The following is a 23,829-nucleotide window of genomic DNA, read 5'->3' as shown; positions in this document are numbered from 1 at the left end:
CCCCCCCCCCTTTCCCTTTTCCCATCAAAGAACATGTGAGACCCCTTCAAGTGAAAACCAGATCCTCCTCTACCCCATCACGTCAAGAAATGTACACAGGACTCTACAAGACATGGCTTCGTGTATTTTAATGCGACTGATCTGCTGTGAATAGTTTTACATGAGTCCAGGGCTGTTTTGAATGGCTCTCTCTGCCCCTGTAAATCTATAGCGAGACTGTAATTGGAGCCTGGTGCATTAAATAATAGAAAATAACATCAAAATCAGTACTGTGTTTAATATGTTTAAATGTTGATCACATAAGCTCTGACAACCAGTGTGAGAAAATTTTTAATGTCGACTTAAGTCCTCCCAGGGGCGTGAGTGTGTTTGACAGGTGATATTTTCACCTGTCCACATTTGTGGTCTCAGGGACTAAATTATTAGTTCAGGCTAATTTCGACAGCTTTAAATTAAAATTGATTGGAATGATTTTAAAAGCCTTGGATTATATTCTCTCATTGACTAATCCAAACTGTAATTTCACGGACCCCTAAATTAACAAAAATTAGACCAAGGGCCCACATGTGAAAACATTTTGTCTGATCTCCGATAAATGTTTTTGCTTTTGAAAGGTTTAAAAGCTGCTAAAAACAGATCTATCCCTTATTATCTTGGTGCTGTTGAAAAAGAGGTCAAGTCTGCTTGAGGCGCTTTGATCAGTGATTGCGTGTTTATCAAAGTTCTTTTGTAGTGTTGTTGATTGAACAGCACAGTCCTGGACAGACAACGGGTTTGTTTACTGTGTCAGTGGGCTGAGAGACGGTACAGCAGGACCCTAACTCTCACCCGGGTGCTCCATCAATGCAGACTGAAGCCGGAGCTGATAAATACCCATGGCCACTGTGGAGTCATTTGACCTGGGGCTCAATGCTGATTGTCATTTACTGTAGTTGCTGATAAAAGCTGGATGTTTTTTCTGGTCTTAGCAGTTTTCTTGAACGGAGCAAAAGGGGCTACAGAGAGTGAGATGTGCCAATCATGGTCCTCAGTTGGTGAGCTGGATAACCATCTTCAGCTCACTCATGTGAGCATATTAATGATTATCTTATTGATGGAAATTAACCATGATCAACTTCTGTTTTTTATTGTCATGTACAGTCTTGCATCCCTACATGTGACTTTTTGACCAATCATTTCTGCTCCATAGACTGTGATGTCAGTCACTTACATGCTTATCCCTTGTGTCTTTCCATAGATATCACACATCAAAAGTAGTCATGATCTAAGCACTTCAAATGATTGAGAAACATACAAACTATGGTTGGCTTCAGTTAAAAAAGGGCAGCAACAGATTGCAGCTACACATACTGCTCAGATCCAAGTTTCAGATGAAAACTACAGCATCATTTTAACTTTCACAAAAAAATAAAGTACAGGACACTTGTTTTTTTGTGAGGAATGTGTTTCTGAAAGTGAAACTTTTTTTTTTGTTTCAGTGTCAAAAGTTCAGGCCAGTGAAAGTTGAAGTACATTACTATCGGAAAACCTCAGTCCATTCAAAAACAGAGACACTGGGGCCTTGATAATTGAAATCTTTGTGTGGTCACCTGGTTTTGGAGTTGTTAGTTCTTGTTTTTACTTGCTCCTTGCTTTTGTTTTGATTACCACTGCTTAAGATGACAGTGTCAACAAAGGCAGGCGCCTAACGTTACTTCAACTGTTTAAAAAGCAGAGGAGGCGGATTTACCCTGATTTACTTGCTGATAAGTGCAGATGCCACTTCCTGATGGTGTGTGGGACAAATATTTGCCAGATTGTTTTCTACATTTCTGAATTGTGAATATACGTTAAATTCTTTGTGGTGAGCATACAGGAAGATAATGTTTTGTGGTAATCGCGATCTTTTTGTGCTCTGGGGATATGGGATGTTTTATGATTCTGCTGTAATTTTCACATTGGCTGATCGCCATAGAGATAGCTATGTTTCAATATTAATTGTGTGTGCCAATCAACAATCCATATGTAAATCTTTAATTTGTGAATAAAATGATGAGGAATAGATTAGTAAACTTACTAAAATGTTTATCAAATAGACAAAAAAATCCACAAATAATGCTGCCATTTGGTTAATGAATCTTTCTAAAGTTTTTATCTGTTACCATAAAAGCATGTAAGGATCTCAGTTCTGTCCATGTGGATTTGCGTTTCAACCAGTTCAAACAAAAACTTTCCAGTGGTCAGAAGAAAAATGTGTTGCTCTCCCTCTTTTTGGAAAGCATGTGATTGGCACTGACAATACTAGATATCTTGTAGTACTGTTATCAGAGTGCTCTTACTGTGAAAAATGGAAATGGTACCAGCAGTAAATACGCTTCGTAAAAGTGGACAATCATTTCCAGTCATTTTCTGCTCAGACGAGCAGAAAGTTTGTGTCCATACTCAATGGCCTTGTGGGTGTGTGTGTGTGTGTGTGCAAATTCAACAATGACTAATTATAAATAATAAATACTTTTTCTGACCCTTCTGTTGAAAATAAATTCACAAATATCAGTTTGAAAGTTGTAATATATTCATAAATCCACTTGATTTATTATCATTTTTGGAATAAGTCCATTTGTGGTCTGTTTTTTATATGCAAGGCTTTTGTGCTAATTTGAAAATTGATTTCATTATTGGTGTATAATGTGTTATTTATTTAGAAGATTACATCTTTGCAGATATTGCCAATCTGTTTACGCAAATTCAAATATGTTGAAACACATCTGCCTCCATGAGTGATGTTTACATTGTGGCAGCAGCTCAGCATTTTATTTGCCTTTCATTTTTCAGTTTGCAGGTCGGAGACCTTCAGCTTAAGTATTTGCCATTACAGCAGTGTGGCAGTGGAGACATGAATCAAATATGACATAAATTACCTTTTCTCTTACAAAAGACTTGGACTTGGTGTCATAGGGGAATGCCATGGGTGACTCACAGGCCCTGAGGCGTGTCGTGAAATGGAAGTACAGTGAGCAGTTCAAAATCTGTCCCTTCAAATTGTGAATCAGTTTGAAAGTTGTTTCTGTTTGCCAGAAAGATCATTGACCCAGATGTTCATCTGAGCCAAGACTTATCGTTATTTATTTATTAAATAGATGGTAGGAAGTGGGTATTAGTGCCAGTTAGAATTAAACATAATCAAGTCTTTGAATTTTAAATGAAGTCTGACACTTTCTGCTGGTTTTTCTGTGCGAAACATGAAATGTGAGCATCAAAAGTGCTGATACTGCTGCAGGAAAACAACTCATCTCTCAAAAGCAGCCACAGTCAATATCTTGGTTGTCTTTTACTTTAGTTCAATTCACAGATCCCACTATATTTAATATTTATTCATTAATATTTGTTCATTAAAACTTTATTCCTATCAATAGTTTATGAGCTCTTTTATTGAAATATACAACAACTTTGTACAATACACCACGACAGGCCGTGATATACGCTTATTATACCACAGCTAAGGGGCATTTTTCGGCCCAACAGAAAGCCTACTTTTTGCTACCTGCTGTAACAGTTGGTTGTTATCATGGATACATTGTTGCTTCCCTGACATGGAATGATATGTTGTCACAAGGCTTTAGAATAGTAGCTGTGGTATACGCTCATTGTATCACAGTTAACAACCAATCAGATTGCAGGATTTCACCTTTCTGTTTTATAACACATAATAAATCTGCCTTGTGACAGAGTTAAGCATTTTCACATAGCACTTTTGGCATTTGGCATGTTATGGGGGAATTTGAATCAGACCATTAAAGACATTCATGTACTCGTTGCTGCTGTTTTTCCTCAGTCATCATAGTATTTGGGATAAAACTGTTGAATTATGTGTGGGTACACGCTTTAGCCCACTTCAAATAAATTGCATTGAATCTTGCCTGAATTTACATATGCTTTTAATTAGTGCTGGTAAAAAATAATCAAATGTGCTTCAACTTGGGAAAAGTTAGCGATGCAAAATCCACTTGTATCCTGGAACTGAAGGCAGCATGTGCCCGGCAGACACAGTGCCCGTTTTCTCAGGCTTGTTTGCTTGTTACCCTTAACCACTGGCCTTTGAAAACATTAAGTGACATAAGGGATTGTTCTGTGCCTGACAGAATGAATCTGCACATGTAGGCCCCAAAGTAAATCTGTTAAAGAAGTGTCATGTGCCCTCCAGACCATTGACCTCCCCTCCCTGCGCCAGGGCTTGTGCTAGGTGGCAGGTGTGACCTAGAGGTTCTCTCTCTCTCTCTCTCTTCTCTCTTTCTAGGGCCATATATAACAGACCAGCACTTATATTTTTTTCCATTTTGTATTTTAAAAAATTCACCAACAACATCGACTTAAAAATCAGCATGTCAGAAAACCCAAGAAAGACTTTTCTGATCACTGGAAAAGGAATAGTTACTCAGAAAACAAGAAAAAAAATGTAACAGTTTTTTTTTTCCTGAATATTTTTGCTTTATTTTATAGAGAAAAGCAAGTTAACTTCCTGTCTTTATCTAATCATGAGTTTCATGAGAACATTCACAAACTTAGAGTAATTTGAAGTGCAGTGGCTGCAGGACACACACAACAGAAGGGTTAAGGACATATACATCACATCTTCAACTTAAACCATCACAGGGAAATAGGCCTCTAAATACAACTTGATATATAACATGCAAACTCCACACAGAAAGGCCCCAGGAACCAAAGCTGCGACCTTCTTGTTGTGAAGCAACAGCACTAACCATTATGCTGCTGTGCTGCTTCTGTAAATTATAGCTACAGAAAATAACCTTAGGATACTTTGCCCCTCAAAATAGTGTGAATCTCTTCATGCAAATCAGTGCAAGTAAATACGCCTCTTGGAAGCACTGCTATTCCAGTTTCCTGTTTACACATGCTCCCAATAACAAATACAATTATAAAAATAAACCCTGAGTTGACTGAAAATTCTCCCCTTATTCAATGATGCCCATTAAATTTTCGTGAAACTGGAACCTAACATCTCTAAAGGGACTTCAACTCTACCGAAGTTCAACTGCACTTGAGATTTAAGAAATGTCACTTGTTTTGTGATGAACGACATTGGTCCCCTTTCAGAGCATCAGGAATGCAGCCGAATGTTTTCCCCCTTCAACAAAACACTGGTTTTAAAAGGTCAGTGGTGCCAGATAAAGAGCAGTTTGGGCTCAAAGCCATTTCTGAAACCTTCAGCCCGGCTGCAATCAAGGCAGAGCTAAAGCTTGGTTGCTTTTTTTGTTTTTGATGTTTAGCCCTGATGTAATTTGTGTTGGCACCTCCAGGTCATTTTGCAGCTACCAGGCAGTAACATTGCACCTAACGAAAGTCAGGGAAGTATCATTGGAGTCATTCAGCTGGGAAGTGCAGTCAAAGCAAGTTAAAGTAATTCACCTAACACCAGAAAGTCCTTAGTGGAACTTTTTTAGTGCTGCAAGATGAATAGATGTTAATATTTTTTTCATTATTAGCAAGAAGGTTAGGTTTTTGAACAATGGGCTGGGGCCTGGGGTTTTCCCAGTTGGAGTTTGCATCTTCTCCCTGTGCCTGCATGGTTTTCCTCCAGGAACGATGACTGTCCACACACTTGTGGATAAGGTAATTTGGTGGGGTAGATATGACTGTAAGAATAAATAATTATTTCTCTGTATATGTATGTCAACCATCGTATAGACTATCACCCAGTGTCAGCAGGAATTAGCTGCAGCCAATAAACAGAAAGGGTGTGCCAAAAAATTGATTCATTTAAAAATAACAATTCTCATTTACTACAATTCTAAAATGTCCCAAATGTCAATGTCCCAAAATTGATTTTAAATAAATAAATAAATAAAACAAATCCACAGGCTGTCTGCCTCCATTCTGTATGTGTGACATCCTGACGTCACAAGGAGACGGTTCTGGAACATAGGTGTGCGCCGTAAGCACCAAAACAAGGAAGAAACTACAATAATGGAGGAAAGAGAGATTCAACTGACCCCGTCCTCGTTGAAGGCAAATATTTGGACTCATTTTGGTTTTTACCTAGAGCCCTATAAAATCTGTTTTATTCATTCCCATATTCCGGGGTGGGGTCTGGTGTCTCGTTTCATCTGGTCTGGTCTCTAGTTTCAGGGGAGGTCCCGTTTTCAGGTCTGGTCTGGTCTCTAGTTTCAGGGGAGGTCTCGTTCTCTGGTCTGGTCTAGTCTCAGGAGAGTTCCTGTCTCTGGTCTCGTCGAATCTGGTCTAGTCTCCACTCTCTGCAGTGGTCCGGTCTCTGGTCTGTTCTTGGAGCTGGCCTGAATGTATCTGTCGGGAAAATACCCTGTCGGAGCATTTTCCCGACAGATACATTCTCTTTTATTCCGGGGAAAAAACTAAACAAAACATTTATGTAAAATGTCGTCCAGTTCCGTGTTTATAAAGATTTGCGTTTTTTCATGATGACAGATTTTATAGGGCTCTATTTACCAAATGCCCGGGAAGACCGCGCTTGACATCAGCTTCACAGTGTGCAAGGTTTGCAAAATGAGGAACCCATGTTTAACTGCACAACATTTTTATAAAGAGACACTTTCATTTTTGTTATGTAAGCAATATATAATATTGCTTTTATGCAACAGTAACAAGTACAATTCCATCTAAGCATGGATAAATGTTTAAAACGTGATAAATGTTAAAAAGACACTTTAATGTTGCCATTTGTCATTCTGTCTTACAAAGCAGACTGGAGACGATCACAAGGATCCTTTGCATGCCGATAGATTGAAGCAGAAATCATTATGAATTAAATCATTTGGAATTTGAAAATTGTAATTAAATTGAAAAGTGAGAGTAAAAGATTCCCACCCATAATAAGCAGTATACATAATGAATGAATGGAATACTGATAGCTCCCCCCTGCAGTATTCAGTTCGTGTATCACAATGGGGCAGGTGAGGTCAACCAAGTATCACTTGTGCTGCTCGTAGGTTTTGAATCTGTCTTTTATCCATGCCATCTTGGAAGATTTTTAATGATGAATAACAGAGCAGATCAAAGTGACACTGTTAAGTTATGTTAAGCCAGAGGGTGTCTCCGCTTGTTATTTGGGACGCACCAACATTATCCACTAAAACAATGATTAGATCTTTGACAAGTTTTGCAATGATTTGAGCATAATTTTATTTATCTAGAAATTACAGGTTAATTTAATAGTGAAGAGTTTTCATTCAGAAGAGGACTTGTCCATGTTCGTGCCTGTTTACTGCATCGGCTTCTGTTGTCTTGCCATGTATTGACTATTTGAAGAGAGCTGATGAATTTTAAACAGTTTAAAATATTCCGTTTTGACCTTTAAAGGAACATTGACTTTGTAAACATTGTGATTGTCTGGGTATGTCAAGGCCATGGCTTTAATGATAAGCTATTAGCTAAGGTGTTGGATTTGGAAATGCCTGTACTAAGGCTATTTATATTTGTACTTTAAATTCATAAATTTATTTAGGGCCTGGTCCACAAACACATTTTTCCAACAAGCCTCTGTACAGCCTAACCCTAACCCTTTTGCAATGCATACTAATGAGGGCTATTAGCTTAGGTGAGGACTCAAGTGACTCTGGCTAAACGCTTGCTAAAAGCTGTATGCTGTTTTTCACCCCATTGTCAAATTTTCAGTGCGTCTCCTCTCACAGTAGGCAGAGTTCAGCTATTCAACATCTCCCACACTGACTTCATAGGCTGAAGGTTTTGGACTGTGATTTAGTTCTGGTAGATATTCTCAATTTTGAACTGAATAGTCGGTGTGGGTTAAACCATCCTGCCATTATCATCCTCCTCTGAATTCCACTATACAGAAGCTGAGACAGGGCCAGGTCTTCTCATTGTTTCAGACTTTTCACCTCTCTTCCTGCTTGTGAAAAGCCCCTAATGTCTTGTTAATGTCTGCCCAGTAGCTGATTGTTGTAGTTCATGTCAAACTTTACATTAGCTCTTTGCGTTTTAGTGCTCAGTAGAAAGTCTAATGGATGATAACATGGCAGGATGTTGAATGAAAACTCTGCCATTTCTAATGATGATTGACCTGATGGTGTACTTTTCTCTCAAACCCTTCAAAGATTCACCCTGGCTCAGAAATCTTCCTCAAACACCACTTCCTACATCACTTCTGAATGAAAACTGTGACTATTGGCTCCAGGGAAAGTCAACCCACTCATTTTATTCCAACATCTTATTTATCTGAGATAATATTGCATTCTTTGCATGCAGTTATTCACACATTATATTTGTGCCTTGTCCTCAGGTCTCCCGAAACTAAAGGCTTCATTTGAAGATAACTTCAAGGGTGCATCCAGCTGCCTTACATTCCAAGCTTGATATGCTCTGTTATTTTTCAGGCTTTAACTGACCAGCTAACAGAGCAGTAGACCTGAATTAATATGTGATGTTTTGACTAATGACATTCAACAGATTCCTTGAGCTTTTCACATGATAAACTAAAGAGAACACTTTTTTTTTTAGTTAGGAAGGAGGTTATTATTCAGTTATTTAGCAGAGTACAACATTACTTAGTTTGAGAAACATCCAAATCAGGCAAAGTTGTTGTTTGGGGAAATAAAGTTGGTTACATCAATGAGCAATGTCAGTCAGTGAGATCGGCACATCTCATTAAGACATTACAATAAGTCTGAGTTCATGGACACAGAATTGCATGTAGGCATACACAGCACAAAATATGAACGCTATGTTTATGAGCTCATTCTTTACCCTGAGAAATAATTTTGTCATGATTCTATATCATACATATACAAATATACAAATACATTGTCAGTTAGGTTCATCAGTGCATATGGCCTGCTGTTAAAATACATAACAACTTTTGGTCACATTGTTATGGCAAATTGTTAATGAAATCCACACTAGTTAATCCTAATGTATTGATTGTATGCTATAACAGTCCTGATTCCTACTCTGTGCACTTGATACATAGTATAAAATATTCCACCAGTGAATGGTCCTTGCATAAACAACTGACGTCAAATAAATGCTTTCGCTGTGAAGAATTACTTTAATGTTAATGCTAGGCTGTCCTAACCACGTAATGGATGCATCAGTCAAGACAAAAAATTTTCAAACAACCAGGAGAAAATTCATTAATAAGGAATAATGGACTGGTTACTGGTAAAGCAGCCACCATGAGTAGGGCTGCACAATATGCCAACAAAATCATGTTGCTATTATGATGGCAGACATTGTGATATGATTTCAGCTGAAATGAGTCTTTGCTGTTTATTTACAATACAAAAGAATTTGATATAATGATGATCTTTTTTGGGTCTTATACCAAAGAATCATGCTTAGAGAAAATTACTTATGGTGCTAACATTTTGCAATTGCAATGTTTAAAAAAAAAAAAAAAAAAGTTTTTCTCTTGCAACTCCTAAATATTGCACTACTCCATATTGCATTTAAATTGGAAAATTTTACAGCCCAAATCCCAATATTACCCCTCCACTAAAAACTATTCTTGTGCCGAGAGATGGTATTGAATGTAGTTTAAAGCTATCGTACATTTGTAGATACTTAACTTCAAGCCAATCTCCAAACCAACAAAATGGAAATGTGCCGTGCAATAATTGCCCTTCGTAGATCATTTCACCCATTACTACAATTGCTGTTGAAGATAACTTTGCTATAAAGTTCTATGTCTTGAATACTGACCTTATCGCTGAAATGCAGATAGCGTGCCTGAATTAAAAAAGAAAACTTCTTGCTGAGAGTTTTACAATACTAGCTGGGAACGAACACTGCTCACAGCCAGAGGCTGGAATGGGAGATGGCCAATAAAGACCTAACAATATGCGGTGGGAGATCAAAATCCCAGGATGACTCTGGTTTCCAATTTCATGTAGAAGTGGATGCCTCTGAGGTTGATACCACAGTTTTGCATTTCTCTTGATTAAGTCTAGGTGTGGATTGATTTATGGCAAAGCAGATAACTGTGAAATACAAATAAAATTCACCACAGAAGAAGAAGTGACATGCAGTCATACACAATTAACCCCACCCAGCATGTGCGCACACCTGCACATGCACACTTTAAACAACACCATCCTCATGTATCTGGAGCAGGTGAAAAATATCACCTGCGTTGACCACGTTTCATCAGTTATGCTTTTGATCCAGGGGAGTGTTGGCACCGGTCTGACCCAATGTCAGCTGCTCTCAGAGATTCAGGTTGAGTGAGTCTTCCTGCCTGTTACAGAATTTACTGCTGGAAACAAGTGCTGCAGCTCCAAGCATTAGCAGCATATAGGCAATCAGGAGACTAGTCCAAGGGGAAATGATTGTGTCCTGACTAAACGTTCATTGTAAATCGATATCCGTGCTTCAGTTGTTGCTCTGTTGAACTATGGATTAGAGCTTCAAAAATAGTGACCTCCAGCTTTCAACTTCCTTGATGTTGTATTGAACTCCAAATATGGAAGGATATTCTCCCCACAGGATCTGTGGTGATCTAGCTACACAAGTATTTGTTTGAGTTAGGACAAGGCCTGTGATTGGTTGTGGTAATAGTGAGGTCAAAGCAATTCTGCCTTACTCAAATGTGTTGAAAGCACAAAGGGGGTTCTTGCTTCTGGCCAAGTCTTGACCTCGCTAACTCTCCTGGACTCATCCTGCATCTTAAAATAACTCGCTACGTGTTGTGCTGAAATCTCTCAGACATACCTTGCTGCTGTTGGACTTGTTTACCACGGAGAGACAGAGCTCTCCCTGCTGTTGGAGATTATGGGCCCTGGATAGGGGCGACTTGCATGCTTCGGTTCTGTCTAATAGAGTCATCTAAAGCAATGACCTCTCAGGATGAAGTGTGGTAGGTTCTCTTGAGTTGGGTTGTGAGAGTCTGTATGTGTCTTGTGTACAGAAGTGGTAGTAAAACAGCTTTGCCTGAAGAAGAAAACATTTATTGGCTCTGCCTTTTGGAGCAGGATTTCCTTCAGATTCAGGACTGTGTTCTGTAAAGTATAAATGTTCTATATGGTTCTTAATTTGCATCGCAACGAAGCTCATACAGAGGTGTTATAAAATACAGATGAAGTGGATGGAGGTGATGGGTGTAGTGTGTCTCTGCAAATCCACACCTAATAATGGCTCTTCCTGGCACTGCAAATGTGTAAAGCCTTCCTCCCCTGTTCTGAATGCTAAAGTAGGTCATCGGGACTCACTTATTTCCATCCAAATGTGAAATTTGGAAATGCTCAGCTCCTTTTCTCTGGTTCTAACAATAAGACTGGCAGCTTTTAATCTTGTACTAATTCAATTTCAGGCAGGAATGGCTCAAATCCAGCTTGCACCTAAGCTTCGGCTTTTTTAGGCAGCTAAACGTTGTTGTGTTTAGTTCTGTCTTTAAAAGTGTTGCTGCTGTCTGACCATAGTTTTAGCAAAAATTCACACACACATCACAATCAGCTTTTCTGTTGTTTCTGTGAACAACTGTGAGTAAATTAGTTAAAAACCATGTTTATTGAAGTGCTTTTCAAGCCTGAGAGAGACTACAGAACCTACTTAGTAATGAAAAGCTTCATGCTGTTTTCAATATGAATTCATGTCATAGTTCATTTTAAACGGAAAGGTGTCAGGCTCATAGATAATACAAGTGACTGTGTTATAGATGACTATAGGTGTCCTTAAGGTACAAACTTTATTATTTTGAGACCTCCGTTCAAATCCCAGTCAGCAATATGTTTTGCTTTTATCTCCTGTTTCCTGTTTTTTTAGTAACATATCTGAGAACAAAATCTTCCATAGAAGCTCACCACAGTACTAATGAAGTAGCGGTTTTGTTGATTTTGGGGGTATTTGGGAGTCAGATGGTCTGGGGATTTTGTTTCAGTAGCTAAGTGCTCCTTGTTCTGAAAAAATACACTTGTGTACATAGTTCATAAAAACAAATATAACAACATAAATACCCAATTTCTACTGTACCTGATATAAAAAAAAAAAAAATAGTGCTCGCTCAAATGTTAAATATTTAGATTTTCAAATTTGTATCTTTTGAAAAGGGTCTGTCTCGGTTGTGTATGGATAATATGAAAATATTTTAATTGTACTGAGTGGAATTAAAATGAAATTGTATAAGTAAGTATTTCACTCCCTGCATTCCAAAGTGTTTGGAACATTATGCAACAATCATGGTAAAAATACGTCCCAGCCTTCAGTACCTCACCACTTGTAAACAAACATCCACTGCCTGACCTTGCCTGACACAACAGGATCCTTATTCCGCAAATAATCCTGTTGGCGTTGCTGAAATTAAATTTGCAGACTCAACCATTTTCTAGTCGCCCAGCTGAGTGAAGGCACATCTCAAGTTACCTGTTTAACTCATGGAGGCTACTTTTAGTCTGAGTCTCACATACACACAGGCACACATTGGCACCTGTACACACTGTGATCTCATTAGCAATATTAGTGCATGTCTCTGTAACCATGACCCACAACCTCTAGTTATGTAAGCAATTGTCGATCCAATATCTTGATCACATGGGGATCAAAATGGCCAGAAAACAAACACTTCAGTCCTTCAGATCCTGGAACCACACCAAGGCCCATACCACAACTAAACCAGGCTGACAGGGGCTCCTAGTTTAAGATCTCTAGGGGATGAAACAAGTGTGACGTGTCTGTCTGAGAATGGGGTTTGAAAGATAGCGTGAAGAACCTTATTCTGATGAAAAGAGTGAGTTTTGTAGATGTGGCATCTGAACTGCCTGCTTCCTAGTGAAACTTCTTTTTGTAAGAACGTGTGTGAAAGCAGGTGTGTGTCCTGCCGGCATCAAACCAAAATATTTGGGCCACTGAAGGTGGAAGAGGAGGAGGAGTTGGGAGCACTACGGCTGTTGACTGACAGGAACAGTGGCTTTGTAGAAACTAGCCAGACTGGCAAACTTGACCACAGCATAGAAAGATTTAGAATTCAGTTAATCTTGTATGTCTGCACCAAGCTTTGGGAAACCATACTCAACATCAAAGAGATAAGTGTTCAAACACAAGGACTGGTTTCTTCCGATGGTTTTATCTGGCACTATAAATGCACACTTGGGAGGAGTTTCACTGGAGATATGGAATGTATGTGTCTTTACAGAAGAAGGGAAAAGATATAAATGGGGAATATATACACACATGTATTTACTGTGGCATGCATAATTCTCCCCTTGTGCCTGCATATAATTTTCCCCTTGGGCCAGCGCTAGAGTGGAGCACCTGTACTGACACGTGATGGGGAGAGATCAGAGGAAAGTCTTTCTTTCTCTGTTTGTTATTTTTAGTGTCAAGGTGGCTTTTTTGGGGAGGAAAAAGCAGCTCGGGGAGATCTGTTTGGATTATTCCTGTGATATGTTCCTTCTCTGGCCCCCACTTCCAACACTGAGATTGCAAATTGCAACTTAAAGCGTATGCTCTTATATGCACTGAACAGCTTCATTTAGAGATGGGTATTTTGTGTGAACTAGTAAGTGTTTCTGATAACCTTCTCTTGTTTACAATCAGGAAACAACTGTGGTGTGAAAATAAATCCCCCTCATGCACAGGTCCATTGCTGGTCTAAATTAACAATGCATTACCATAAATAATTTTAGTTCACTACACCTGTCTCTACATCCCCCAATGCTCTCATTTTAATTAAAAAGTATCTTTCTAGCTTTCATGATTTCCGTATTTTATCTCAGCTACTTAAGCAAGACATGCTAATTCACTTTAACCATATAAGCAAACATTTGGCTCATTGGAGAAGCATTACAGAAAGGAGGACATGCATATTAATCAGGCTGACTTTCTTCAAAAAGAGCTTTAATTGAACAGGTCTGCCGCTAAAGATTAATCATGAAAGAGCTAATACATCAAACATAAAATGAGGTCAGCGCACACAGTGATATACAGTGTGTATAAAAGGCAAGATATTTTTGTATGTTGTGGTTTAACATTTGAACAGTGTTTTTTTTTTTTTTAAGTTTAAGTTAAGTTAAGTTTTTTCTGAAGCCATAACCACAGAGTCCTAAGTTTTCTATTTAGTCTCAGAGAAAGTTGCCGATAATTGACACTGATATAGTAGGCTGTTGGGCTTGGCCTTCTATGCAGCCCTCCCTTTACAGGGGCTGTATACTGGATTTTACTTAACACTGCAAATTTTTCTGTGCTGTCAACCGATGCCATTTTGTTCTTTCTGCAACAAATGTACCCTTGGTTTTTTAGGTTTTAGTCTTTCTGCTGATCCCATTTGCTCTGTCCTCTCAGTATATAGAGCTATCAAGTGCAGGACTGTCTGCACAACTGTCTGCACCACTTATAAAGTTTGGTGACTGTAAAGCAATACACTGAGCTTAGAATAGGAGCATTATCTTTAGAATTAAGTTTGCAGTAGCCTTTAGTGGGAATTCAATCCCATACATACACACTTCATATGCTGAGTACATCATGCCACAGGGTAGCAATAAAACAACGACACTCTGCCCCTGCACAAGTTAATAGGCCTCCCCAGGAAGCATGAGCTTGATCCTTAGTGATGTCTTTAAGCCACCTTATTGAGTTTACATCACTCCATGCTTTATCTGGCTTGCTGTGAGTGGAGACAGTTTTAATGGCCAGTCTGTGCTTTTCTGTCTAATCCAGTTCTGTTTTCTTTGCACCAACTAGATATTCTGTAGTTCAGCTTGGTCTGTGGATCTGTAATTAGTGCCAACCATAAACAACCGGAATACCGCTGAGCATTGCCACGGGTGGCTACCCTCACCACGACAATCTGGAGTTTCCCTTTTGTCCTGAGATGTGAGTGATGTAGAGCCAGCTGCTTGCCCTAGGAGCTGAACAGTGGGCTGTCCATATGGGGAGAGTGAAAGAGAGAGCTGGGAGTGTGGAAGAATGTGGATGGGGTAAATGTATAAATGCAAGGGAAGGAAGACACAGGAAAGGGAAACATACCTTGTAAAGACTGCGACAAACTACACTGTTGTTACGTAACTTGGATCCAGGAATTGTCAGACTCCTTTTCTGTCCTTCTGCAGAATCATATTTAAATATAGAGTCTGATGCCATCTGAATGTGATGCAAGTCTTCGTCTCTTGGATCAGCATAGATGCTTTTTCTGCCCTGGCTCTAAGATGAACAATGACAACATCGTGGCTGATACGCTTCAGGATAGTGTTCCGGTCTGGTCCAGTCCAGTCGTTTGTCTATTCGACTGTCAAGCTCGCTTATTCTTTGTGGTAAACACTCAGCCACTTGTCATTGGCAGCCCAGACTTTTCCTCAAGATGCCTAAGTCATGACATAATCCTTTTACCACAGAGACAGAAATGCTGCCTTAAGATCGGTTAGGTTGGAATAGAGTGGAGGGTGACTTTATTTTGATGGGCCCTATTTATTCAAATGGTGGTCCAGTTGTTTGACCCATAAACATTACACCTGATTTTATAGGGGCATTGCATCTTTGAGGAAGTCTTTTCCACAAAATACTGAAAATCTTTTTCATCCAGAATTTCATGGTAAAGTCACAGTTGTTCACTCAGGAATAAGGCCTTGGCCTGAAGACATGCTCCACTGACAGCAGCAAGCAGTCGGCTGCTCCTCCCATGGCCTGCTAGCCCACTTAGTCTATCCCCATAACCAAATTTTTGGCTTTTTGTGAACTGTTTGCCAAGAAATAGTACATTTTTTTTAAGAGCTGCATTTTCAGAGTCAGGAATTTCAGATAAAAGCAAGTTCTCAACTAAATGATGCCTAACAGCATCCTCTTTATACAAGTTATCTTGTATAGTTTTATACTATGAACAACACTGTAATACAGTAGTGAGTCTTTCAAACTCTCTCTTGCTCTACATGGTTTTGTGGCTAGTGTCATGCCATCATCCTTTTCAGGTTCTGTTGAGCTTGGCATGTTTCCTTTCCAGAGGGGTCCCTCAGACTTAGCTTTGGTGAAAGATCCAGTGCATGTGCACATTGTCCAATGCCAATGTTGTAACCTTCTTAAATTTCCCACTCGTGTCCTGTCAGGCGGACTTGCACCCCCTTTTGGTCCAAGTTTAGGCCTGAAAGCTGTACTTCCTATCATCATGACATGGGCTTATGAAGCGAAAATGCCTGTTGAGGACTATCACAAGGCTGGAGCTCTGCCAGTGGTGCAAACTGCTGTCGTGCTTTTGGGACACAATAAAACTGTTTGCATCACAGTAGTAGGAGCGTAGTGTGCTCAGCTGAGACCTGATTACTACCATTTAACTACCATTTAGGGACACATGGTAACTGTTTAGTTATCTGAATATGTAGAATTACTCTGCACTGTCAATTAGAGCTAAAGGAAGGAAGTGGCCACGGCTAAAAACTGGGAGGAAAAGATACCTAGAGGTGGCTAGATTGTTCTCTCCCTCTCCGCTTTATTTATGATATACTTTTACTATGGTTAATCTTGAAAGATACATGGGTTTGTCTTTTGCTAAGCTTTTGTGACACTCTTAAGCTAATTTTGCCTTTTCTTAATTCTCTTAACTGGCCAAAGCCCTCATATTAACACCACATCATGCAGAAATATTACAGAGAGACTATATACATATATACTGCAGCTACATTGTCTATACATTCACAAAATGCATGCGTACCAATCCAAATATGGTCATATGCACAACACTTACACCTGCAAGTGTTCACACAAAGAGACCCTGTTCACCCCGCCCTGCCTCGCTGTCCACAGCACACTGGGAGCCAATATTAGTGTTGGATTATACATTAAAGCCTGAGTCATGTTTAGCAAGTGAACCCTCTTAAAACAAAAAACATAAAAAAGGCTGTCAGTGTAAACAGACTCCCCACATCTAAACCCTTGGCTTTAATAGTTTAGAGCTGCTAGTTGTGCTCTACACTAACAGCTCCATATATAGTGTGGTTTCTTGCCCAAGCAGACTACGGTGTAAGAATGCCATGCCTGCAGGGATGAATTCAGGGCATGGAAGTGGCTCATGTCTAATTTCTGTTTTCTCATGCTTATAATGATAATTGAGACACAACAGTGTTGTGGACATTGTGTTTGGAATGGCTTGTAAGTTTGTCTATATTGCTAATGCATAATGGCTTTTTGGCTGTGTGATGTGAATGTTGATGAAAATTATGTCTCAATGGGTGTGCCCAGTGTTGGTGTGTCACTGTCAGCTTGGTGACTTCTGTAGGGTCAGTGATCACAAAATAAGAGAATATCCTAATTAATCCTAAGTAATTTCACTTATTGGAGCAGGACAAGTTTTTTTTCCTTTCTTATCTCTTTGGAAACAGAGCTAATGTGCCAATGTGGGTTCTTCTAAAGGCAACCCCGGATGATTGTGAACCATGAGTCCCATCCACTTGACTTCCCCCATGAAGTGAACAGGTGGTAACAGGTGACTCACTTTGTACAGACACAGTGCTTTGATCCCACTGCTGTATTTATTCTGATTCAACTGCCCCTCCATTATTCATGAAACTTATACTTATGGGTTTGTCTGGTGCTTTAACTAATCCCAGCTGGTCACCAGACTATTCTCTTTAACATGTAGAGATCCTTACATATATGCATTTTTTTACCTCTGGGGGAAAGCTGGAGTATTGAGAGGAACCCCCTGAAAACATATTTGGGAAGAAGTGAAGCTGACCTGCTCTGTATTTGGTCCTGATTGCGTGTGCAGGCTCCCCAGAGAACCATCACCTTATCGTGGTGGGGAGGTTTGTGTGCCTCTGTGAACCTGGGGGCTGTGTTGTCTGTGCCCAAGTGCTCCTGGTAGGCTCTCCCTGGACAAGAGTGTGGGAGGAGTTTGGAAAATGCATGGAGAACGACTTTTGGGAGGCAGGGTTAGCCAAGGTGTTTCTGGAAAACCGTTCAGCATCTCAGGAGGGGAAAGCGGGGGAACATCCAAACCATTTATGGCAAGGATGGGTCACTGTTGACCTCGACAGAGGACGTAGTTGGAAGGTGGAAAGAGCACTTTGAGGAACTCCTGAATCCAACTTGCATGTCCCCTGGGGTGGAGGCAGAGCTGGAGGATGGTGGAGGATCAGTGTCGATCTCCTGGGAGGAGGTCACTGAGGTAGTTGAACAACTCCGCAAAGCCCCAGGGATTGATGAGATCCAGAAATGAAAGGCTCTGGGTGTTTTTTGAGTCACTATTTAACCTAAACATGGTGTGTTTGGACAGTGGGAGGAAACCTGTGCAGACATGGGGAGAACATACAAAATCGACACAGAGGCACCAGGTCTGGGAAGTGAACCCTCGATCTTCTTGTTGTTGGGCAACAGCACTAACCAATACGCAACCAAGCTGCCTTTTTCTCTTTATACAATATCCAAAAATATTCGTGTCATTTTGAAACTAAAATTTAAATGTGTTTTCTCAAGTTGGAGCTGAACAGCGGTACATGATGTTGACATTAAACTGGCAACTGTCCTCTCTGCTCTGTCGTGTCTGCAGGAAACATTGCTGTCCCCTTCACATGCTCTGTGGGTTTCTCTGAATGAGCAAGTTCTGTTGCCATCAAACCTGTAATATTCAAGACAACAGGGGGGCTGCATAACCTTGCAGGTAAGCCCAGTCAAGATTTTTGTTACCTCTTAGCGCCAGATCTGCCATAGTACCACACAGTTAATCATATTAAGCTCTGTGTTTCATTTCATATTATTCAGCTGTCTTTTTGTACATGGCAGCATTGTGGATCTGTTCTACTCCTGATTCCTCTCAAAAATGTATTGTTAAATTATTTTGTCACTCCTCATCTTGAAGAGCTCAGTACGGTTTTGAACCGTTGCTGTGGGACAGTAAAGACCACAGACACATGAGTGATATTGGGCTGTGCAAGGAAATGGTAGCTGCACAAGGCAATATAACAACATAGTACAGGTTCTCAAAAATTTTCTACATCACCACAATAAGACAAGGAGAATCTTATCCTCCTCAGCCTGGCTTCTCCTGGACAGATATAGCAAATTTATTTATATATTACACACCAAGGTCATTCAGTTTGCTCTATCAAAATAAAATTAAAAAGAAGAAAGCATAGACATGGAGGTAAAAGGAAAAAAACAACGGTATAAGAACCCAGATTATAAAACACATCATATTTAATTAAAAAGCAAAATTGGAAGGTTTAAATGCGTCAAATTCAAGGCACGCGGGCTACATATGGCCTGGGATACAGTTATATCTGGCCCGCAAGATTGTTACAGTTGTCAAATTTTTAATGGCCTTGCTGTATGAGGTGATGAAACACTCATACAGCAAATCCAATAATGCAGTGCAACAGCTGCAGTGCCAAATAGGGTACCTGCCCTAATTTCAGTTTTCCCGACAAATCACTTGACAAATCATTTGTATAGTGCCAAATCATAACAAAGTTTCATCAAGGCACTTTACATATAGAGCAGGTCTAGACCAAACTCTTTATAAAATTATTTAAAGAGACCCAACAGATCCCCTGATGAGCAAGCACTTGGCAACAGTGGCAAGGAAAAACTTCCTTTAAGAGGCAGAAACCTTGGGCAGAACCAGGCTCGGGGGGGGTTTCCTAATGCTTCTCAGGTGGAAGAAAGCTGCCCTACTGACTTGTTTTATGTGAGGGACAAAGGACATGTCCTAGTCAAATGTTCCTCCAAGGTTTCTTACAGTGGAGCTGGAAGCCAAAGTAATGCCGTCCAGACTGATTAGATGATTAGACAGCATTTCTCTGAAGTGCTTAGGGCTAAGCTTCAGTTTTGTCAGAGTTGCGAAGTAAAACATTTATGTGTTCAAGAAATGTCTGCAGTTTGACTATCTCACTGACTTCATTTGGCTTCATTAGTAAGTACAGCTGCGTGTCGTCTGCGTAGCAGTGGAAGTTGATGCTATGTTTCCTGATAATGTTGCCTAGAGGAAGCAGATAGAGCATAAAGAGGATTGGTCCAAGTAGCCATTAGAATATCATTGGAGACTTGAACCAGTGCTGTTTCTGTGCTATGATGGGCTCTAAATCCTGACTGAAACTCTTCAACTCTCAACCGTTCCCATCCAGGTGGTTGTGTAATTGTCTTGCTTTCTCAGTGTTTTTAGAAATAAATGGATGGTTCGATATGGGTCTATTGTGTGCCAAAACATCTGGATCAAGATTAGGCTTTTAAGCTGGGGTTTGATGACTGCGGTCTTAAGAGCCTGAGGTACATAACCCAAAGATAAAGTCAAATTAATCAGATCTAGAATGAACGGCTCAGTTAAATAAAATATCTCTTTAAATAGGCTTGATTGAAATATTGCAGCCACCTCCTCGACCTGTGGTACCAGGGATATGAAAATTAACATGAGTGGAGGGTGTAGCTTCATTAATACTAACATACTGATCCTGCTGCAGCCAGGTTTCTGCTGTACAAAATAAATCAATACGATGATCAGCTATGAGATCATGAACTGGTAGAGATTTTGATAAAAGTGATCGAATATTCAACAGTCCACATTTAACTGCAGTGTTATTTGAGACCAAATTTGTGGCTGTTTTGATTTCAGTTAAGTTTTTGTTTTTAGCTCCTATTCTGTTTAATTTGGGTTTATTAACTTTGCTAAATTTAGGTGGTCGGGGGACAGACACACTTTCTATAGACCTAAACGTAGACAGAGACTCTATTCTATTCTCGGCAGGTGACCGCTCTAACTGAGGCGCAGAGGAGCATGTTAAACTGCAGCTCTGCCTCCTGGTCTCGACTTGGGATTGTCAGAGTTTTGAATTTCTAATAAAATCGGCCATATTCCTAGATATTAGAGCGGCCTCGTCCACGGTGGGATGGATACCATCCCTGCTAATCAGATCAGGTCTCCCCCAGAAAACCTTGCAGTTATCTATGTAGCCTACATTGTTTTCGGGACACCACCTCGACAGCCAGGGGTTAAATGATGACATGCGGCGACATGTTGACGACAACACACCAATCAGGCATCTGTGGATATTTTCAATTGTGTACAAAATGTGTCTTGTTTGTGGAGCTAATTTGTCTGTAATTTAAGAATAAAAAATTAATTAATTCATCCATCTTCAACCGCTTTATCCATTTCTGGGTTGCGGGGTGCTGGAGCCAATCCCAGCTCACACTGGGTGAGGGCGGGGTCACCCTGGACAGATCACCAGTCCATCACAGGGCCAACACACAGACAGAGACCAACAACCACTCACACTCGGACCTACAGACAATTTAGAGTCACCAGTTAACCCAAACATGATGTCTTTGGACGGTGGTTTATAAGTTTATTTATTTTTGGGGAGAAAATATAGTATTCTGCCGGTTTCAATCCATATTTTTCCATAACCAAAACATGGTTAGTTTTAGTCTGTTCAATAACTTCATTTTTAATTTTTCCTGTTTGGCCCATGACTTTAATGTGTGCTATGAGTTTGTCACCCCTAGTTTAAATGAATGCAGTTGAGACCAGAGTAGTGTTTAAGCTTCTTCTTAAATCCAGTGTTAGTTTGGGCAGATTCTAGCAGCAGCTGTTTGGATTTAACTTTGGGCACCACTAACTGACCACCTCCTGCAGATCGTACAGTCATATATACCAATTCTCAGAGTCTGCCAACTTCTCACAGGTCATTTAGTGCCAGTAAGTAGAACCATGAATTTAATTCTGTGGAAACCAGCACAAAGAGCCAAGAACTGGAGCTTTGTTCTCTCTTTCCTAAGTTTAAGCTTAGTTTAAGGAAAAAAAAAAAGACAAACAAGGAGACGTGAGGTGTTTTTCTGACAGATCCATGTCCACAAATGTAGATAATTGGATGAATATAATAAAACAATAGCCATCAGACTAACATTAATGTCTGTGTGTATCAACACTTCCAAGCATACATAAGGAGCTTTTTCAAAACAGATTCATATCCATAAATGCTAAATAAAAGCTGAACAGCGATCCGTAATTTGACCTGAAGTGCCTCTTCATGTTGTACTCCTTCATGACAGAAATAGTATAGTTGCACAATAAACACTCCAGTTTATTGCTTGTTGTGGCTGGCAAAGTAAGTAAATACTTGTTGTACCATTCACTCTGGATTTTCGCTGTTGCTTTTATATCTTATTAGAATGGAGACATTTTGAGACTTTGTGCGGTTGCTAGCAAAAGGGAGTTTTGCTGTTGTATACTCATGGGCTTTCCAACAGGGAGCTACGTCTTCAAAAGGATGACTCGTATAGTATGCCTGGGTTAGATGTCATACAGTAGCTCAGGAATATATAACATTACTTCTTTTTTTCATATCACACACATCTTTTGTGGGCCATTGAAAATTTCAGGTGGGCTATATCTGGCCCGTGGGTCGCTAGTTGAATAGGCCTGATCTAGCTGCTTAATGGTTTTATTTAAGGAATTACTTTCTAATGAGCCCTGATTTCTCTTTGTGTGAAACCTTGGTTCGGTTAGAATTGGATCAGTCTGTTTCATTGACTGGAGCATTGCTGTCTTACGTCTGTGCGATTATTGATTAATTGTCATCCATTGTCTTACTGGTGACGGCTAGAGTCACACCGGACACCAGTGGCTGATTTCATAGTCAGTCAGTCAAAGTAAATGCAATCAATACTATATTTCTAAAAATGAGGAGAAGTTGGTTTATCTGGCAAAGCAGTGAGGAGTGCGTTGCACTAATCGACTCTACAGGATATGAAAACATTAATAACTTTTATGGTCTATCTTGGTTAGACACAAGGTCTCAGACCCTGACAATGTGTTTCCAGCCTACAGATTTAGTGGTAGCTTTGACTCTGGTCCCTGAAACAAAAGACCACATCCACAGTCACACAAAGGTTTTTCTTAAAATGGGTTCGAGTCTTTAATGCTCTAGATATGTGGTAAGTTCCAGCTTTCTTACTTTGTTTCCTAATACAGCGATTTCAGCCTTGTGTATTTCATTGAAGGTAACAGTAAAAGATGGCCACTTTGAGGACCGAAAACCTAAAATATTATTTGTACTTATTTCATTCCACCTGATTCATTTTCATGTCGAAAATTAGACCCTTCAAGCCAAGCTTTAATGATTCAGTTGTTAATATGGGGCAATAGTTTTCAGACCACACTCATCCTCTCTCTTTGGAACATGATTTCATACTTCTTGACTTCACTACCAAAGTATTTCAAAATTGTAGGTTCACGTCACCTACAAAGTGCAGCAGCTATTTCTGGACATGTTCTGTTTTTGTTCTGTTTAGGCACCTATTACCACCTCTCTGCTGATGACTGCTGCGTCTTGTTTCAGAAAGCCTCCCCGCATTTAGTGCCAACATGGTTGTCACTGCTGTTCTATTATTTCACAATTACAATACATATTTCAATTTCCCTTTCATCTCTTCCTCCCATAACACATATGATCAGCTCTGTTTATTGTTGCGTCTTTCCAGTACATGACAGCTCTTGTCAGCTGCAATCACATGTGGAATCATAACTGTCTATTTTTATACTCACTTCTGTTTATTTGTGTTCAGCTTCGGATTTTGAAAGCTCATTTTATTTGTGATTCTACAATTCTCTATTTATAGAAATACCAGTATATATGGAAGATTGAAAAATTTGTCTAATAGATAGGGTTTAAGTATTTTGTACAATGCCAAAATTGCCATTTTACCCTAAGCACAATGATGTGTATACACTTCCAAATATGATTTTTTTTAAGAGCTTTATTACCAAAGATTTGCTGTTTTATTTATCTCCTGGAATTAGACATTCTGCACTTCACTTGATTTGTCCATGGGAAACTGACTTTGGTCGAAATAGATACTGGAAGGTCGTCAGGCCAAGATGATTTCCAGCTAAATTTTGCATAACAGCAAAATCCCAGATTTGTTTTTAAA

The 23,829-nt window shown here is 39.7% G+C and overlaps 1 protein-coding gene across 3 annotated transcripts in view; it reads left to right on the top strand.

Annotated features, from left to right (window-relative positions):
* peak1 (pseudopodium-enriched atypical kinase 1) overlaps positions 1-23,829 on the top strand; it is a 97,564-nt gene that overhangs the window by 838 nt on the left and 72,897 nt on the right. For 2 of the 3 annotated variants that reach the window (XM_029523926.1, XM_029523927.1), the window contains exon 2: positions 18,452-18,562. The gene's annotated coding sequence lies outside the window, so the exon portion shown is untranslated. Of the gene's footprint in view, positions 1-10,710; positions 10,841-18,451; positions 18,563-23,829 lie in introns of those variants that run through there. The other variant, XM_029523928.1, reaches the window with a different exon arrangement.

Source organism: Echeneis naucrates, chromosome 16 (genome assembly GCF_900963305.1).
Source record: "Echeneis naucrates chromosome 16, fEcheNa1.1, whole genome shotgun sequence".
In the NCBI taxonomy this organism is placed as follows: Eukaryota; Metazoa; Chordata; class Actinopteri; order Carangiformes; family Echeneidae; genus Echeneis; species Echeneis naucrates.
Note: the sequence above shows the minus strand (reverse complement) of the source record. Positions and strands in the feature narration are given on the sequence as shown.